This window comes from Cupressus sempervirens, chromosome 1, assembly GCF_028749045.1.
Source record: "Cupressus sempervirens isolate cs-2001-9-10 chromosome 1, ASM2874904v1, whole genome shotgun sequence".
Taxonomy (NCBI): Eukaryota; Viridiplantae; Streptophyta; class Pinopsida; order Cupressales; family Cupressaceae; genus Cupressus; species Cupressus sempervirens.
Window position 1 is genome coordinate 403266852 of NC_143118.1, and position 20973 is coordinate 403287824.

Here is a 20973-nt window from a genome sequence, read left to right on the forward strand (position 1 = left end):
TATATATATATATATATATAATACTTATTTATATATATATATATATAATACTTATTTATATATATATATATATACATAATTATTTTATACTAATGCACTTATATTCATATACGTATATATATTTATACATTGTTATATATATATATATATATATATATATATATATATATATATATATATATATATATATATATATATATATATATATATATATATATATATATATATATATATATATATATATATATATATATATATATATATATATATATATATATATATATATATATATATTCTTAAATCTGATAAACAAAAGATTCAAGGTGGTGTTAAAATTTACTGTCACCCCAAATGCAAGTCTGAAAATATGAACCAGACCGATAATAAAACTGAAACCATTCATCATTGATTTATAAAATTGATTCCTGAATCCATATTGATTCAGATGAAAAAATTTTGAAAATTACACAAAACTGAAAACATAAAACATTTGATCTGAGAATTAGATTTTGAGAAAACTCTGAATTCTCGAAGAGTTCACATAATAATGCTAGAATTAAACTAATTTAAACATGTATCAAACCATTCAGAAGAGTAAGCTAATCACAGAATTCCAAGGTGACAAAAATAGAACTGTCAGGGCCATGACATTTTACATGCACAGAAAGTACATGGAGTTGATAAAATGCACCATGTTTACAATTATTTTATAGTTCTATTAAGTTTTTAAAATTATAGACCATCATGAACATTAGAGCTCTAGTTGCTATGGCTAAGAGAATGTCCTCTACAAGCTAGCACATAGAAAGTCTTGATTTTCTTGCATGCTGAGGACATTACCCTTTCCTATAAGATTCAAAGTTACAATGCTCGTGATGGTCTATAACTTAAAATACCTAATTAGAGGCCTCTAACCAAAATGAAAACCTATTGCACTTTTCAAATCTACCTGATGTCGTATGCATATGAATTGAGATTTCATATTAAACTATGGCCTCCTTCTACATTGCTTGAAGCCAAGTGATTCACACAATTAGTTGTCAAGAAATCATAGGTTAATGTTGAGCTTTACTTGGTTTTGATAATAGTTTAATATTCTCTACTAATTAGGGCCAACCATGTAAAGGTGGAAGGTCATTTGGCCCACCCCCCTCCAACAAAATTTCCTGTTAACATATAAAATCTTTAAGAAAGGATCAATCTTTAAAGTACCTAGAATTTGGGCTACTCACAAGAGAAGTCCATCTTCATTACTCATGAGAAATTCATAATAATTATTTAATGTTCTCATACATCTAACACGGGTACATCTACAAATGTCCTCATCATCTCCTTCATAAAATGAATCCAATATTAAAAAATCTCACCTAAGAAATAATAGTTCAAGTGAAGTAAACACATGAAAAATGAGAGAGAAAAAGAGGAATGTACTTACCAATAGGTATTTCCATCTCATCTATGGCCATGATATGTGTTGAATGAGTTTTATTGTGTTTTATTTGGATTCTGGAATATGTATGCAGCTGGATCAATAAGCACCTTAACAAAAATCACTCTATATATATACATGCATGCATATATAGACACACACATATGTGTTTTCTTGTATTTATATACACATACATACATGTGTGTGTGTGTGTGTGTGTGTGTGTGTGTGTGTGTGTGTGTGTGTGTGTGTGTGCATATTGTATACATACATATATACATACATACATATGCATAGATCATAAGGGCATGACAACGAAATGCAAAGATCACAAGGACACAGCAATGCAATGTAGTGATCACAAGGGCACAGCAATGAAATCATAGATCTCCTACTTCATCTACCAAGTTGTAAACTCTTCCTCTTCAATAATTTTGGATACATCAATTTTGGCTTTAGTAGGTACTTCAACAGGTATTTCTACAATAAGTATAGTATCAATTTTTGCAGCAAGCCCCACTATTTCAACTATTGTTTCCATTCCAAGTTCACAAGCAATAAGTGCAAGGATAGTTGAGACCAAGCCTCAACCAAGCACAATTTTTTTGGGCAAAGGTAAAGAAAAGGAGGAGGATATATATATTGATAAGGAAATTGTGATTTCTAATTGGGATATTCAAAACTCAATCCTAATCAAATGCAAACCTTCAGAAAGAGATAAAGAATTTAAAATCATTGAGGATGCCAAGAACATTTTGGTAGAGGCTATACATATAGAGATTGATTCTTCTCAACCAATTTTGTATTAGTTGCCAGAAGCGGTCTAGAAGTATAATGAAGATCTAGATGGACAAGACAAGTTATTACAGAAAGTTGAGAAAAAGTTTGAGAATAAGGTCTTAGAACTTATTGATCAAAAGATTTCCATTTACCAAGTAGAGTTATCTACTATTTTGGGTTCTCTTGAAACTTCTTGTACTAATGTAACTTTACTTTTTGGTAAACTATGTGATATTTCAAGTTTTACAAAGGAAATAAAAGACAATTTGTCTAAGATTGATGAAGCCCTTAAGGTGAGTGCTCAGCAATTATAGCTTGACCTGAGTTCAAGCTCTGCCCATTACAAAAGGATCAATTTTTTGACAGATATGTAGGCAAAATTGCTTAGAGAAGAGGCCAAAATCATATCTAATTTGGTAGATATTCAAAATATGATACTTCCTAACATGGATGCACTATAGAAGCATATTTCTTATTCAAAAACTCTCATCCATGATAATAATTTCTCTATGGCAGACCATATGATTGAACTATCAGCAGAAGTGTAGGTGGCATTGTACACATACAGGGTCTTGCAAGAGAACTGGGACAAGACCTTGGCAATCATACTAAAGGTACATTTAGAATTCTTGTCTCATTTTAGAATTACTATGTAAATACTATAGTATAAATCTTTGGCATTAATGTTGAAAACGGGGAGAAGATATAAGATATAAGATGATATAAAGGGGAGAAACTATAGAAGTCATGAGCAGAAAAGATGTAAAAAGAAAGGGGGAGAAGATTGTAAGAAAAGTGTAAAGCAAATGTATATTGTATGTATATTATACTTTGGAGGAAGCATTACCATGTACAGAAATATACCCTTTACAAAACAAATTTTGAAAAATCTCAAAAATAGTATACTCTACTGAGTTGGAGATATAAGGTGATGGATAATTCAGTTTTGACTGATAAATGTTTTTGTCGCTAATGCCAAAGGGGGAGATTCATGTCATTCCATTCATGCTTGTTGTTAGTGACATACACTTATTTAGATTATGAGTTCATACTGAGCATATTATATAGTTAACAGTGTAAACCAAGAATTTCAGTTGTTACTAAGTCCTACAGTTGCTACCGAGTCCTATGAACAAATTTTAGTTTGAACCGAGATGTTACTACAGAGTTGAAGATCAGCAGTGTAAATTGAGCATTTCAATGTATGTTGTGCTCACCAGTGTAGACCAAGTTCAAGAATACTTGGAAATTATCAGTATGGACCGAGCTCTATGTCTATTGAGTGCATGAAAATGTTGAGCATTGATGGTGGATGTTGAGTATCAAAACCTCACTGAGTTAGTCTTCAGAGCTTGAGTTTCTACACTTTGGCCGACTTTGTAATATATGTGTAAATATGTATTGTGGCCAACTTTGTAATTGCATAATTGGATTGATGTGTGTGTGTGTGTGTGTGTGTGTGTGTGTGTGTGTGTGTGTGTGTGTGTGTGTGTGTTTGTAATGTATCGTATCACATCTAAAGTATGTATAGAATCATAAGGAAGTAATGTAATCATCAAAAAAGAAAAAAAGAGCAAATTAAAAATGCTACAACAATATAAGGAGTAGCAAAGATTCATCTATCATAGCAAGGTGATTTTTACTCTCAGAGGAATCTCATTTAGCAAACCAAGTTGCAGATCAAAGATCAGCTACTGTTTCATCCTTACAGGTGGATCAGTCAAATCCTTTGACAAGGTAAACCTAATAGTATTATGTAAATCTCTTTATCAAGTGCATACTTCATTGTATGTTTGTAAATCCTTTCACAAAGTGGACCTAGCAGTCCTTATTACTCCTAACAGGGCAAATCATCAGAAGTGATCATTGTAAGCCTTAATAGGCCAAATTTATACTACAGTACTAAAGCTTGTGGCTATCATCCCTAGCCTAGTTTTACTTTTTATTTGGAAGGTTTTTGGGTCACCAAATATTGTGTTAAAGTGTTGTATATGCTTTCATATTTTTTAGTTTCTCATGCATGCAGTTAGATCAAAATTCATGTAAAGGATTAATTGCTAATTGGGATAGAAGTTTTAGAAGTTACTGATTCACCCCTCCCCTCTCAATAACTTAGCTTGTCATAATATTTCCAACAGGATCATACAAAGACACTAGCTAAGGACACAAACCTTTCAGTGGTAGAGCACATGATGGAGTTATTAGCCAAGATTAAGATAGATCTACACATCTTAAAGATATTGCAAGATAACTAGGATAAGACCATGTCTTTGATTTTGAAGGTACATCATGATTTCCTCTCTCATTTTGGCATAACCTTGTAACTTTTGGCATTTGTAACAAACAAGGGTGAAAGTATGTATATATGCATGTAAACAAATCTATATATATATATATATATATATATATATATATATATATAAGATGAAATATATATAGAAAAGGAATTGTATAAAAGGTGTGTAAAAAGCATAAAAACAAAAATAGTTTTAAAAAATAAAATATACTATCAGTTGTAACTGAGTTACAGAGTTGCAATCAAAATCAAGTTGTAGATCCAAGCACATAGAAAGGGGGAGTTTTGACTACAGTTTTGAAGATTATATTTTTTTATAAGTATTGTTGTCAATTAGTGCCAAAACAATTTGTCATTTTCTATGGCTATATTGTTATTGAGCAGAATCAAGTAAATCATGTTAATAGTGTTAATTAGGCAAGCAGTGAGCAATGTCAACCGAGCTAACAGTATCTATCGAGTTATAGTGCAACCAAGCATTTGTCTATAAGCAATGTCTACCAAGCTACTCATGTTGACCAAGTCATCTTCACTCACTAAGTGATCAATTTGAACCAAGTGTGTAGTGTTAGCCAAATGTCACAGCTGTCAAGTTGCATTGTGTTGCCCATGTGTTAGTATATCACCTAAGTGGATGATTAGACCCGAGTATCAGCATTGAGTCAGCATGGTAAATTATTTTTTGAAACTATTATGTAGACAACTTATTAATGTAATAATTTTGGGTGGATATAAATATAAGTTACTTTGCTTCACCATCAATAGGAATATGACACAATTGAAGAACAACAAGATAGAGCAGAGTAATTGGAAGGCTACTATTGGATACAATTGATTAATTGTGTATTGCCTTTGATGTTACACAAATGTCATATCATTATCAATTAGTATATGTCAAGCTCACTTGAGCAGTGAAGATAGTTTTTCGTGTCTACCAAGCATTCCAGCGATTGCTTAGTTCAAAAGGTAGTGTCTACCGAGGTCACTTGGGCATCAAAGGAAAGTATGCAGAAGATGAGTGTTGATTGAGCTCACTCAGTTAATGAAGAAAAGTTAGATGGAACCAGTACTAAATGAGCTCACTCGATTGCCAAAGGATTTTTGTGAGTTTATAGTGTTAACCAAGCTTCTGTTGGTTAACAAAGGAAATCATTTTTGAGTTAGTTTTGACCAAGTTGGGTTGACTAATGAAGGATTTTCTTATTTTCGCATATTAAGCTTAATTGATCTGTCTATTGATTCTAGCCAACTAAGGTGATGAATATTAATTATTCTAAGTTGTATTTGAGCCAACTTGACAAAGTGGAAGATATAAGTATAAGGTCAAGTTTGTGATTTCAAAGTATGAGGTAGATGTAATGCATGAAGATGTTATTGAAGATGTAATGATGAGAAGAGGAAGAAAATATGAAGGATAAGCAGAATGTCCTTGTGGAGCAAAAAAACTATATTTGATCATAAAGGATCAAGTACAAGCCAAAGCAAAGATCTGTAATCATCAATTCAGTTGCATTCAAATCAAGTCATCTCATTGTTACTCTCTAACCATTGTAGGAATGATCTAAATCTCTTAATAGAGTTGTCTTAACAGCTATTTGTAAAATCCTCTAACAAGATGATAGTTCTATTGAATTGTTTAAACACCTCTAACAAGGCCACTCCTAACAGGGTGATTAAATCCTCTAATAGGATCGAACCTAACAGTGTGTTTTGTAATTTTTAATAGGGTTGGCTCCTAACAGGACTCACTTCAGAAGAGTGAAAATAGTAACTAGTTGTAATTGGTGGTTTTTCTCAAATTGGGTTTCCATGTAGTGCCTCTACCATTTTACTTCTATAAGTCATCCTGATGGATGCAACCTTGTTGATCTTTTGGTGTGATGGATCTTGATTGTGACCATGAGTGGTCTACACTGTAGAGGTGATTTGATGTATGTTTCTATATCTATTGCTTTGATTATGCTTATGGCTGATTTATGAGATTATGAAGTGATTTTTGGTATCATGAGGTTGTTCTGTGATTACCTTAATATGTGTGCAGAGATTGCACTGTGTACTACTACCATGCTACATTGGACTAGGTTCCTGTAGTAGTGGCTAGTCATGTTTATGACTGTGTTTGCTTATGTGTTTTAAGTGTCTTTTTATGTTGTTTAAACAATCTTTATTAAATGCTTAAATGATTAGAAATGGATTGTCCATGTTGGATTATTTGGTTATGTGTTGCGGACATTTACCTTGTTATATTTTGATTTGAGAGATATTTGTTACTTATGTTTTACTTTTGAGATACCCTAAGGGTCAGATGTTATTCATTAATTTCAGTATCATAGATGTTAGACTACTATGTTGTTCAGTAGATCATTTTGCATGATGATGCCTTTTTGAGTGACAATGTGTTTTATGATGATATCTGGTTATCTGGTATTTGGACATACCTCTGATTATGTTATGTAATGGATTTAATGCTATGGTTATTTGCTTCATTCCTACGTTGTTATGCTTTATGCGAATGTGAGTGATGTAAATAGATTATTTTAATATAATTAAATAACTAGTAAAATTAGGTAATCTAATGCATTTATTGCTTTGGCTATGTTATTATATGCAATTGCACTTGATCATGTTGTTTAGTGTGCAAGATTTATATCCCTTGCAGTGGCACATGGAGTTAGTGATTTAGCCATTCATATTTTACCAATGTCATCTCTATATGGTCGACGTATCCTTAATTAAATGTTTAAATTAAACCTTTTGGTGATTATTAAATCCGAACTCATTTGTATTATGTGATTAGACTAGTGAGTGTGTCTGCGCATTTAGAGTTTTGCATTGTTGCGAAAGTTGTTAAGGAATTTCTGTGTTTTTGGATTTTCAAGCTTTTTAATTGATTTATTTTAATTTCTAGCAGCTTTTCCATAGATGAATTCCTATTTCTAGGAATAGCATGTTTTCGTTCGAGTTGATTCGGGGTTTAACTAAGTTGGCTAGTTATTTTCCCTAATCGATTATTCACTTAAAAAGTGAATAAATATCCAAAAAGGAATTTAATTCCTCACTTCTCACTTTTGAATTAGAAAGTTGGAGAGTAAAACCCAAAATCCTCTTCATGAGGATTTACTGGTTTGTTCATTGTGGAGCTATGGGCGTGGGATCATCGCGAGGTTGAGCTCATTGGACCTAGCTCGGGGAAACCTTAGATTGCCATGATTTTCAACTACTTATGTGGACTATTTATTTTATGGTTCAGATTCTCATTTTTTCCTTTTGTCTATAAGGTAGAGCTTTCCTATTTTATTGTTTCTACTTCGTTTCTACTTCTATTTTTGGTAGCCATTTGTTTGGACGTTGAGAACTAGTGTTCCCCTCTGTTTCTGTATGCTAGTTCTACCCAGTTGGGTGGGTATGAACATTTCCCTATTTTTTGAGATGAGGGTTTGGGGTTTTACGCTGTTATGCTGGCCATTTTTGCATTTGATTTCTAAAGTTGATTATTTTTAGATTTTTGGGGTTTTTGTACCCAAAGGTCAAATGGGTTTTAATTTTGAAGTTTTTCAAAATTTTGGGGTTTTTACCTCATTGAGTTGGGTTGTGGACCTGGATTATCTATTTGGATATTAGTTAGACCTTTTTTGCACTTTTGTGTTTGCATTGGGATGCATGTCACACTCGTACTCCTGACTTTGTGTTCGGCTGAGTGATTTTATACCTGTTGTTATGGTTTGTTTTGGACCTTTGTTAATGTTTCATGGACACTAGGATTTGTGTAGAATCCATACTCTCAGATTGAGGCTGATTGAGTGAGTTCATGATGTTTGGTCTTGTTGCATTATCAGGATTCGTGTAGAATCCATACTCCTCGATTGAGGCCAGTTGAGTGATTTCATGATGTATGGTTTTATTGGCTCGAGGATTCGTCTAGAATCTATCCTTCTGAGTTACTTTTGGTTGGTTGTTTTGTTTTGCATTGTGTTTTCATCATTTCATTTTGTTTTGATCTTCATGATGGTGGTATGCCACACACGAGTACATGCGTGTACATTTGTTGGGTGAGTTGCGAGGCCCGATCTTTTGTGGTACTTCCAGAAGTTATGATCATTGGGGTTGGGATGGGAGTATGCATGCCCACGAGCACTTATCATAGGATGAGCATGGGTAGGGTAGGGTAGCATATGGAGGGGGCTTCTATCTTGTAGCCTTATGACCTCGATCCCATAGCGTTGGTAGAGGAAGTTTTAATTAAGTGATAACTAAAGAAAATGTGTGAATGGTAATAAAACTTAAGATAATGAAAATGTTCTATGCATTGGCCTTCAAGGGAGTACCTTAAGTGAGTGTCTACATTCATGTGATGGCCTCCAAGGGAGTACCTTGAGAGTGTTTCCACATGTGATTCAAGCTTGGGCTTTTGGATGCCAAGCAACTCTCCATGATGTCAGCCTCTACTTAGTAGCCTATTGAGTGTCTGACCAGGACCTGTACTCCTTGCATTGTCTTAGGTTCTTGGTTATAGCTATCATACTATTTGGCATGAGTGTTAGCCATGGATGTTGTTTTTGTGTGTTTTTGGTTGGGTCATTATCTCCATCAGCACGATGGGTCTGGACCTATGGGTACCACATGGTTGGGAGGCATAGCTACCTACACCACTGCTAGGGACCGGTGTACAAAGATGATCTTTTGTTCTAGTGTGACCCTTGCTGATGTTTTCACTTGATACTTCAAATTTTGGAGTATGCTTCCTTTTGATTTATGCTTTCATTAGAATTCTCAAATATCATGTTTAGTTGATCTGAGTTTATTTGATGCATTCTCATATTATGATGTTTAGCATATGACTAGATGATGTGAATTTTTGTATTGGATTATCTATTACTTATTGGTTAGCATGTTAGATTTCCTTATTATGCTTATTAACATGTGACAGGTGATGTTATCTACCTTGTAGGATTATCTTATGCTTTACTACTAGCATGTTAGATTTCCTTATGCTTATATTGTAGCATGTTTTAGTAGTGACATCCCTATTACAATAGTACTGATGATTTGATCGATGGCTTGGGATGTTATGCGCGGGGGATGGCTAGGAACCACGACGGTCTTATGATGCTATTGATAGTTGGGAGGAACCATGTACTTAGTTTGGTTTTTCAGTTATTGTGATGTTATTTTTGTACATTGTGATGTTGCTTATGTTCATTGCAATGTTGCTTTCAATACATTCTTTACTATTGTAGTTTTAGATGGATAGATGTTTCTCCTTCTTGATCATGGAATCTTGTTGTTTATGCACTCGAGTGTTCGCCCCTCGATCTATGTGGATCTGGTACTCCCTAATGTGGAGGTTCTAAACTCAATTTTAGTCTGTTGTTTGTCTTTAAGTGTTTCTTGAGTTTCCTGGGTGACCATTTATCAACATGGTGCAATACAATATTGTATTGCATGCCCATTGAAATTGTATCGTGCATCCCCTGATTCTATCGCATGCCTCTTGGAGAAATATCATGAAACACTTTCTAGTATCGCACCTCCTTTAATAATTGTCATATGATACCCTTAAAGTATCGCACACCTTCCAGAGAAGTATCGCCTAGTCCCTAAAAGTGTCACCTTCCTTCTTTAGGAATGTCGTGTGATACTTTCTAGTGTTGTATTAAAGTATCACCTAGATTTTTGCAAAGACCTATGCAGGTAGGAAGCAGACACTTTTTAGTTTGATCTGAACTTTTTGGGATTTGTTTGGGGTACCTTCTTAGGCATTATTTAGTTCTTTGGTGTTGCATTTTGAAATTAGAATGTGTTCGATTCGAATTCAATTATGCATTCTTCATCTTCAGTCATTTTGCTCAGTAGTGGCTTTTGGAGATTGGTTGGTTGCTTGGATTGTTGGTGAAGTCTTCTATTGCAATCTCTATGATCCCTGTATGATGTTATCATGTGCATTCATACTTGTAAAAAAAAATCTGGCTTGTATTTCATCCTTGTTCCAAGGATCTTCGGGTGGGGCATTACATTCCATGTTAAATCGTGGTGTCAAATGTGTTCATGCTTTTTTTTATATGTTTACAACTAAGTTAAAGTAATGGTAATCATAGTTAACATCTAAAAGTTTATATGTTAAGCACTTATCGAGCTCATTTAGTTATTACCAAGCTACAGCGTTCTATATGTGTTTATCGAGCTTTAGCAGTATTCAATTTTTAGTTTGAATTTTTGTACTGACATCTAAGGGATCTAAGATTTATTTGAGTAGTAACTAATTCACCCCTCCCCTCTTAGTTACTCCTCTTATATTTCAAGCAATTGGTATCAAAGCTTTTGGTGCTTGCAAAGAAGGTTTCAAGGACCTAAGCTAAACATTTGAATGTCTTACAAAAGAGAAATCCCCAAGCTAAATAGAGACAATTTTGCAGCATGGCAAGGACTTATGAGGTTACACTTGGCTACCATCAATGACTCAGGATGCAAATATCTTGATATTGAATACAAGGCTCCCGCTGGAACATTATCTATTGAAGATATTGTTGAAAAGACGAATCATAATATCATGATGGTTGATATTGCATCTACTCTTAGTTATGTTGAATTTGATGAAGTCAAAGACTACAAGACAGCTCATGAGATGTGGATCAAACTAAAATGTATATATGGAGGAGATGACAATTTAAAAGATCTAATGCTTAAAGTCTTAGAGGTCATTTTGATCAGATGAAAATGAGAGAAGATGAGAACATTATAAAATATGTGGAAAGGATCAAAGCAAGTGTAAGTTCAATCAAAGCATTTGGAGGAGACATTGAAGAGAAAATAGTTGTAAGCAAGGTACTTAGAACTCTTCTTCCTATTTATGCAATTAGAGTATCTTTTATTCAAGAAATGAGATGTGATCCAAATAATAAAATATCTTTGGATGCTCTAGTTGGAAGATTGACAACTTTTGAGTGAGATAACTTTGATAACTATGTTCCTAGTTCAAAGGTTACTGAATCTGTTTTTAAAGCTAAACTTTCACTCAAAGAAAAGGGTAAGAAATCAAAGTCTAGTCAATCAAGAAGTAAAGAAGAAGGAACATCAAAAGAAATTTTAGATAGTGATCTTAAAGTTGTTGAAGCCCTACTTGCAAGGAAGAGGAAAGTATAAAGGTAAAGTTCCTCTTATCTACTTTTCTTGTGAAGAAGTTGGTCACATTGTTGCTAGGTGTCCAAATAAGGAAATAAAAGGTGAAAAGAAAAGCAATAAGCACAAAGGTAAGAAGGATTCCAAAAACTACAAAAGCTACAAAGAAAAAGGTAAGAAATCTTATTTTATAGCTAAAGATTCTGATAATAGTGAAGATGAAATGGTATATATTATTGTGAAAGATGAATCTGATGAAGGAGATAAGATGGCTCTTATGTCTTATGTTATCAAAACTGATATACAGATTATTGATAGTGGTTGTTCACATCATATGATTGGAGACAAAACAAAGTTTGAGCACATAGAATATTATGATGGAGGTAGTGTGAGATTTGGAAACAATAAACCTTGAAAAATAAAAGGAAAAGGATGTATTTCATTAACTAAAGAACTTGTATGTGACAATGCTTATTGGGTTGAAGGACTAAAGCATAATCTACTAGGTGTGGCACAATTTAATAACATTAGATTCAAGGTAGAATTCATGAATGGGCAGGCCAAACTACTAGATGGAAAGGGAAATTTGGTTGGATCTAGCAAGCAAACAAAAGGTAATATATTTTATCTTGATCTTAGTGATTTTTCATGTTTTATTGCTCAAGTAGAAGAAAGCTAGTTATGGCACAAAAGGCTATGTCATGTAAACTTTCATAATCTGGTTAAGATAAGCAAACATAAAAGAGTAAGAGGTATTCCTAGTTTCAAGAAGCTTGATATGAGTCTTTGCAAGAATTGCCAAATTGGTAAGATGGGAAAGACTAGTTTCAAAAGAAAAAACTATTAGTTAGAAGAAGTCTTGGAAATTGTTCATACAGACTTATGTGGACCTATTGGTATAGAGAGTTAGTACAAGAGAAAGAAGTCAGATTGGAATATGTTAATACAAAGGAACAAATTCTGGATGTATTCACCAAGTCATTACCTAAGGATGCATTTTTGTATCTAAGAGGTAAGCTAGGGGTCATTCCCCTATCTTAAGTTCACTAAATAAAGTTAAGTGATGCATCAACAAGAGCTAAGTTGAAGATCAATTAGTTGGTGCAGAATTAGCAAAGGCAAATTACAAATGAATCAATACTTAAAGTACATTGGTATTAACAGAATTGTTGTCTTTGGCATGTGTTGTCAAGGAGGGAGAAGTTTATTGTCATATCCTTGAGAAATTTTTGGAACCAGAATAAAGTAAGGAACTAAAGGAGAAGTTTTCAAGTTTGTTGTAAGAGGGAGAAGTTCTGAATGAACTTGGAAAAAGTTGTTGCAGACAGGGAAAGAATCCAATGAAATGAAAGAGCTCATATTGACAAAGGGAGTTCTCAAGTCTAGATCCAAAATTTCATTGTGCTATGACACATTGTATTGCCATCAATGCTAAAGATGGAGATTGTTGGATACAATTGATTTATTATGTATTATCTTTGATATTACACAAATGTCATATCATTATCAGTCAATATATGTCAAGCTCACTCAGGCAATAAAGACAGTTTTCTGTGTCTACCAAGCATTCATGTGATTGCCTAGTTTAGAAAGCAGTGTCTACCAAGTTTACTCGGGCATCAAAGGAAAGTATGCAAAAAATGAGTGTTAACTGAGCTCACTCAGTTGATGAAGGAAAGTTGGATGGAACCAATGCTAACCGAGCTCACTCAGTTGCCAAAGGATTTTTGTAAGTTTGCAATGTTAATTGAGCTTCTGTTGGTTAACAAATGAATTGTTTCTAAGTTAGTTTCTACTGAGCTAGGTTAGCTAACAAAGAATTTTCTTATTTTTAGCATATTAAGTTTAATTGATTTATCTATTGATTCCAGTTGACTGAGGTGGTGAATATTAATTAGTTTAAGTTGTATTTGAGCCAACTTGACAAAATGGAAGATATAAGTATAAGGTCAAGTTGTGATTTCAAAGTGTGGATGTGAAAGTATGAAGATGTTATTGAAGATTTAATGATGAGAAGAGGAAACAAATTTGAAGGATAAGTTGAATATCCTTGTGGAGCAGAAAAGCTATATTCAATTAGGAAGGATCAAGTACAAGACAGAACAAAGATTCATAATCAGCAATTCAGTATCATTCAAACCAAGTCATCCCATTGTTACTCTCTAACCATTGTAGCAGTGATCTAAATCTCTTAATAGAGTTGGCTTAACAGTTATTTTCAAATCCTCTAACAAGGTGGAAATTCTATTGAATTGTCTAAAGACCTCTAACAAGGCCACTCCTAACAAGGTGATTAAATCCTATAACAGGTTCACACCTAATAGCGTGTTTTGTAACCTTTAATAGGGTTGGCTCCTAATAGGGATCACTTCAGAAGAGTGAAAATAGTAACTTGCTATTGGTAGTTTTTTCCAAATTGGGTTTCCACGTTAAATCCTGGTGTCAAATGTGTTCATGCTATTTTATTTTATGTTTTTTCAACTAAGTTAAAGTAATGGTAATCATACTTAACATCTAAAATTTTATATGTTAAGCACTTACCGAGCTCATTCAGTTATTATCAAATTACAAAATTCTATATGTGTTTACCAAGCTTCAGCAGTATTCAATTTTAGTTTGAATTTTGGTACTGACATCTAAGGCATCTGGGATTTATTTGAGTAGTAACTGATTCACCCCTCCCCTCTCAGTTACTCCTCTTATATTTCCAACAGCTACAAGAAGTATGCAGGAAAGACAAAGACTCATCTATCACAGTCAGGTAATCAATTTACATCAAAGGATCTTATTTAGCAAATCAAGTTACACAAAAAAGATCAATCCACTAATTCATCCTAATAGGTGCATTAGTCAAATCCTCTAACCAGGTGGACCTAGCAATCCAATGTTCAGAGCTCTCCACCCTTGTTTGGAGCTCTCCACCCTCTTTCGCATGTAGCTCCCCACAATAGATCAAAACAAATGGAGAATGGTTAATGTCATGTTTTCTTTTTTTGTTTATAATCCATAATCCACAAGATCTTTGTGTATATACACATACATACATAGATGCACACATACGTGTGTATATATATACATATACATATGTCTATATATGTATATAAATACATGCATACAAATATACATACATACATACATATATATGTACATTCATACATATACACATACATATATACATCCATACATACATATACACATACATACATACATACATACATACATACATCTACATATGCAATTTTATCACCTTGGAAAACTCTATTTGATCCTACTAGTTGGGAACAGGTGATTGTTCATTTTAATGCACCTAATCTGATGACAGTTCTACAGAAATTTGTAATCAACCTAGCTAATCAGAAACTAGACCAATTTAACTGAGTTATGGCTTGTTTCTTTCTAAAAATATCTGCTATGATATGTTTTTGTAAAATTTCTTACAAACTCTGCCCAATTTTCCTAGTCTGCATAAGTTTTGTGTAGGATCTTGAGATAAGTCACTTAGCATGAGTTGAGTGAGTTTTATTGTTTTATTATTTGGATTTTGGAATATGTATGCAGTTCGATCAATTATTTTTTTGTGCTAAGATGTAATAAATACCTTTAAAAAGATCTCTATGTATATTTACATACATACATACATAGACATATACATGTGTGTGTGTACACACACACACACACACACACACATATACATACATACATACATTTCTATCTCCATCTATTGCATCAACATAACTCTCATTTCATATTGATTTCTTATTTGGACTATCTTTCTTCCATTGAAAAGTTTTGATAGTGGTAGAGAACTAATTATCTTAGTTGTTGATGAGAACCAATAGACATTATTGTTTATCTTAGGGACATAAAGAGAAGATATGGGTGCAATGAAGGAAATGTCATAATTTTTATTTCATTTATGCCTCTTCATTTTGATTTTGTTCAAGGGAAGCCTATCAATGCTAATAGAAAACAACAATGCACTTTCTAAGAGTTTACAATTGTTCAAAAAAACTAATGTTTGACAAGAAAATGCACCTCAAGAACTATTAGCTCAAAAGCAAGAACATGGTGTTGAAATAGTACAAAAAGTGATTGACATGAGAGGTACACAAGTGAGGGTTTTGACCAATATTCAAAACTTGAATGCTAAAATGAAAGCTATCAAGGATCAAACACCTATGCCAGAGTTACAACGCAATGTGAAGTTGATTTTAGATATGATAGAGGCAGATATTCTAAAGTTTGATCAAAATTTAAGGCCCATGAGAGAGTCTGTTGCAATATACCAGAAGGAGAAGGAGCGGCTTTAGAAAGAGACTGCACAGTAGAAACAATAGCTAGAAAACATTGAGGATATTATGGGAGCATTGGATAGAATCCAAGAAAGTGTTGCGGTAGGTACTATGACATTGGAATCACTTGCAAGTGTCTTTGAGAATTTACAATCCAAATATTGGGAGGACTACAAGTTGTGCAATTTGTCATATATTGCATCTACATTTTCTTTTCCATTGCTTATAAGAGTGTTTCAAGTGTGGGAACCACATCAACATCATTTGCATGGTTTAGAGGTAATGTCGTTGTGGTAGAGGATTCTACAAGGGAATGAGCCTCATAATTATGGCATTTACACAAAAGCAGAACTTTCTTCTTCAACTCCTTACACTCAACTCATCACTGAAGTTATTCTTCTAGTAGTGAGAATAGCTGTTACAAATTCCTCAGAACCAAGGGACCCTGAACCTATGCAACATTTTTTGGAGACATGGGAGAAGTTACTACCAGATTCAATACTTCATAACATTTTGGATCATATAGTGATGCCCAAATTAACACCAATAGTAGATACTTGGGATCCTCGTAGGGAGACTATGCCAATACATGCATGGTTACATCCTTGGCTTCCATTGTTGGGCCAGTGTATGGAGCCTTTATATCCAACCATTCTTTATCAGTTGGGGAATGTGCTTCATGCTTGGTATGTAAGTCATGCATCTGCATATGCAATTTTATCACCTTGGAAAATGGTATTTGATCATGCTAGTTGGGAACAACTAATTGTTCATTTTATTGTACCTAATCTGATGACAGTTCTATAGGAATTTGTAATTAATCTAGCTAATGTGAAACTAGACCAATGTAACTAGGTTATGGCTTGTTTCTTTCTAAAAATATCTTCTATGATATGTTTTTGTAAAATTTCTTGCAAACTCTGCCAATTTTTCCTGGTCTACATTATTTGTGTGTAGGATTTTGAGGTAAGTCACTTAGCATAGGTTGAGTGAGTTTTATTGTTTTATTATTTGGATTTTGGAATATGTATATAGCTGGATCAATTTTTTTGTTGTGCTAAGATGTAATATGCACCTTAAAAATGATCTCTATTTATATATACATATATGTATAGACACACACACATATGTGTGTGTGTGTATGTATGTATACATATACATAAACATAAACAAAAGCTTCTCTATATATACATACATACATACATAGACACACACATATGTGTGTGTATATATAGAAGGAAAAGAAAAGAACATTTACATAGGTACCTCTTCTGCCCTTGAAGAAAATCGCAGAGCAAGGGTACATAGATCACAAGGGCACAACAATGAAATGCAGAGATCACAACCAAGGGTATAGGAATGAAATGTAGTGATCACAAGGGCATGGCAACAAAATCCTAGATATCTATTGATCTCCACCAAGGGAAAGAAAATGAAATGCAGATATCACAAGGGCACGGCAACAAAATGCAAAGATCACAAGGGCATGGAAATGAAATTTCCACCAACATTCAGAGCTCTACACCCTACTTTGAAGCTCTCCACCCTTTTTCGCACGCAGCTTTTCATAATTGATCAAAACAAATGGGGAATGATTTATGTCATTTTTATTTTTATTTTGTACTCACACGGGCGTCGCAATTGTGATGCCCATGTCATTATTGTGATGGTATCGGGGACAATTACAAAAAAAAATGAAAATCACCCACAAAGTACCTTGCTGTCAAAATTTGACCCCAAATGTTGTAGTGGTTAGAGAATCATGAACTCCTCTAATGTATATTCTTCCCAATCTACATAAAATGTCATTATTGCCTTCACATCTACAATCATCCATGCCAACATAGAGATGGGGAGAGCTTAATAATGGATGTGTTTTGTCTTGACATTCTCATTGATGCTTTCTATCTACCTCCCAATATCCAATAGTATTGACTTATCAAATGGACACCTTGGTGATTTCTTTGGGTATATTTTAGCGTCAAAGACTCTAATGTAGGAAAAAGTTATTAACTAAATGTAGTACTGTTAGAGAAAAAGGTTAATTTAATTACATTTATTAAATTACCTTTTCTACCTTCTTAAGATTTCACTTTATGCACATTGCATTTCCATTTAAAAATTAATTAGTAATTATTAAATGGCATTTACCTCTTAGGCTTCCCTTTTAGGGTTTTGATCTCCTTCTTAAGGATTGATCAATTGTAATTTCATTCATTCTATTTTTGATCTGTGGATTTATTCATTATCAAATCCTACATGGTATCAAAGCTTTGCATGTGGTTGTCTGTTCTTATTTGGAGTATAGAAGGTACACAGCTTTTTAGATAAATCTTGTGATTTTTTGTTTTTTTCTATGAAAATAGGGGGTCTCTAAAATTGATGGCACTTTGACCCCAAACAGAAGATACAGATGGATTCAAAAGACATCAAAATCCCCAATTTCATATAAAGCACATCATGTTTGGACAACATTGCATTCTGTGGCAAAAAAAAAATTTCCCAACAGGGTTGTACAGCCCTATGCACACTTCCTAAGGTGGTGTTTTCAAAAAAAAAAAAAAAAAAATTCGTAGGTTTTTGTTTTTGAAAAAGGAAAAAAGTTTTTTATATTAAACTTTAATAAAGTTTTTAAAAAGTTTAAAAATCTTTTTTTTAAAACAAAAACTTAAAGAGCATAAAGTATGCCTATGTCAGCAAGTACACACATACTGATAGACTTGCATAGATGTTGATGTCAGCAAGGCACAGGTGTTGACATTAGTAATTTGGGCCAAAATTTGATGGCCTTCAAATTGTCATGTGTTTGATTTGTTTTGTTCTAAAAACCTATTGGTGGTTTTTTGGCCATATCTTTTGCATACGGGGGTATTTTTTTTATCTAAAAGAAGAGTTGAAAAGATGATTCAAAGATAGAGATGATGGTGTAGGTAATTTTTGAATTTTTTCCATTCTGATACTTTTTTTTTTATCGAAGTCAGATGATGTTTTCTATCTTCCAAGGGTCGTAACTAGCTCATTTTTGCTCCATTTTTCGATCTAAAAGAAGCATCGAAAAGCTCTTCTCGAGCCCTATCCATATTCTTTATTATTTTCATTAGTATTTCTCAAAGGTAAATGTTATACTCAACTTAAGTATTTTTTTCTCTCTTCTTGTTTACGCATTCCTTCTAACAGTTGGGGTTCAATTTTTTGTATTGTGGGGGGTGTGTTGTATCATTTCTTATGTTATTTACATCAATAAACTTGAAAATTTTTCAAAAATAATTCAACACCTTCTAAAACAATGGTCGAGACCTCTTCTTGTCTAGAACTTCTGACCCCTCATAACTATCACACATGGAAGACCTTGATGACACGACTTCTCCAGTCAAAAGGGTTTTGGTCTTGTTTAGATGAAGTGCAGCTAGTTTTATAGAGGCCTTTTGAGTTCATGCAACATGGGAACAAGATGGATGAGGCAATAGGATTGATTGCTTTATAGATATCTAATAGTCTGCAGTTTCAGCTTGATGGGTGTAATACCCCTGTAGCTATATGGACCAAGCTTGAAGGCTTGTTTGGTACAGTAATGAGTTCAGAGCACTTTAGATTGAGGAAAAGCTTACGTCTCTTGTACTAAATTATTTTCCTTCCATTGAGGACTTTTTGATGAAGTTCAATCAATAGAGACCTTTATTGCAGGGTTTTGGGAAGACCAAGATTGACACTTAGTACATTTATCTTATTCTTTCTAAGCTTTGTGGAAACTTTCAAATTTTTTCTTCTATCTTCTATCCTACCAAAGATGCTTTGGGTAATAGATTTACCATGCCATCCTTTGAGGTTTTTTGTAATCATTTGACTCAAGAGGAAGCTATTCTCTCTCAGTTGGATTCTGTCATAGGCTCACAAACTTATGCATTGGTAGCTCGACCATCATCAGGGATGAAGAATTAGACACATAAATCTCATTCTACAGAGTCTCAGATTGATTCTAGCACTCATAGTTCATCAGGACCACATCCTCCTAAGGGGGGTAAACCAAAGCAAGAAAGACCAAAGTGTGCTTATTGTAATAAGCCTAATCATGATGAGTCACATTGCTATGAGAAGAAGTTAGATGGCTATGCCAAACAGGTTTCAAATTTGATAGCTCTCCTTCAAAAAAGAAACATTGATATTCATTCTACTTCTCACAGATCTTCTTCATCATCATCATTTCAGTTAGATGGTAAAGATATAGGAAAGGGTCATGCACTATGTACAACTACTATTCCTCATTCTTCTAGATGGTTATTGGATTTAGGTGCTTCACACCATATGGCATCTTCTCAAGATTTATTCTCTTCTTTTGAGGCTTCTCCTACTCCACACATTTTGATGGGGAAAAATACTATTATGACTCTGCGGGAAAGGTTCTATTGACATTGATGATGGTACATTTCATGATGTACTTTGTGTTCCATCTTTGTCCTCTAACCTTCTCCCTATTTATTAGATTGCACACAGTGGGACAGCAAGGCAGTTGAGTTTGCACAAGATTCAATCCACATCAGAGATAGTAGGGCACGCAATATTATTGTTACAGGGATTGTTGATCATGCTTCCCACCTATATCCCTTCTCACATTTTGGTCCACCATCACCACTATCAGAGATTCGCTCTCATTTTTCACGAGATTCTACTGAGGTGAAGTCAAGTTGCTTGAACTTATGTGTTGTTCCTGAGACTAGTGTTGTGACTTCTACACCTCCACCTCCTATTCAGATTCCATCTCTTGCACAGGATTACTCTTCAGCATTGCCTACTATTGTAGCTGCAGTCATCGAGCCAACTACTATAGTTGTTGAGGATGTATTAGAGGACACACATCTCATCTCAAATGGCAGATTCAACATAGTTGTTATCACATCTCCATTGGAGATTTCATTTTAGGATTCTCATGCTTTCTCCTTTGAGCATCAGCTAGGATTTCCAACTGCACCTTACATACATGGGTTTTATCATCCTTGTCTACTACCTTTGTTTCCTCTAGATTGGAGCCACATTGATATGCTCATTGACATAGAAGTTCTACC

The 20973-nt window shown here is 33.8% G+C and overlaps 1 pseudogene; it reads left to right on the top strand.

Annotated features, from left to right (window-relative positions):
• Positions 1 to 572: 572 nt before the first annotated feature.
• On the top strand, positions 573 to 19535 carry LOC149577999 (septin and tuftelin-interacting protein 1 homolog 1 pseudogene; annotated as a pseudogene).
• The last annotated feature ends 1438 nt before the right edge of the window (positions 19536 to 20973 follow it).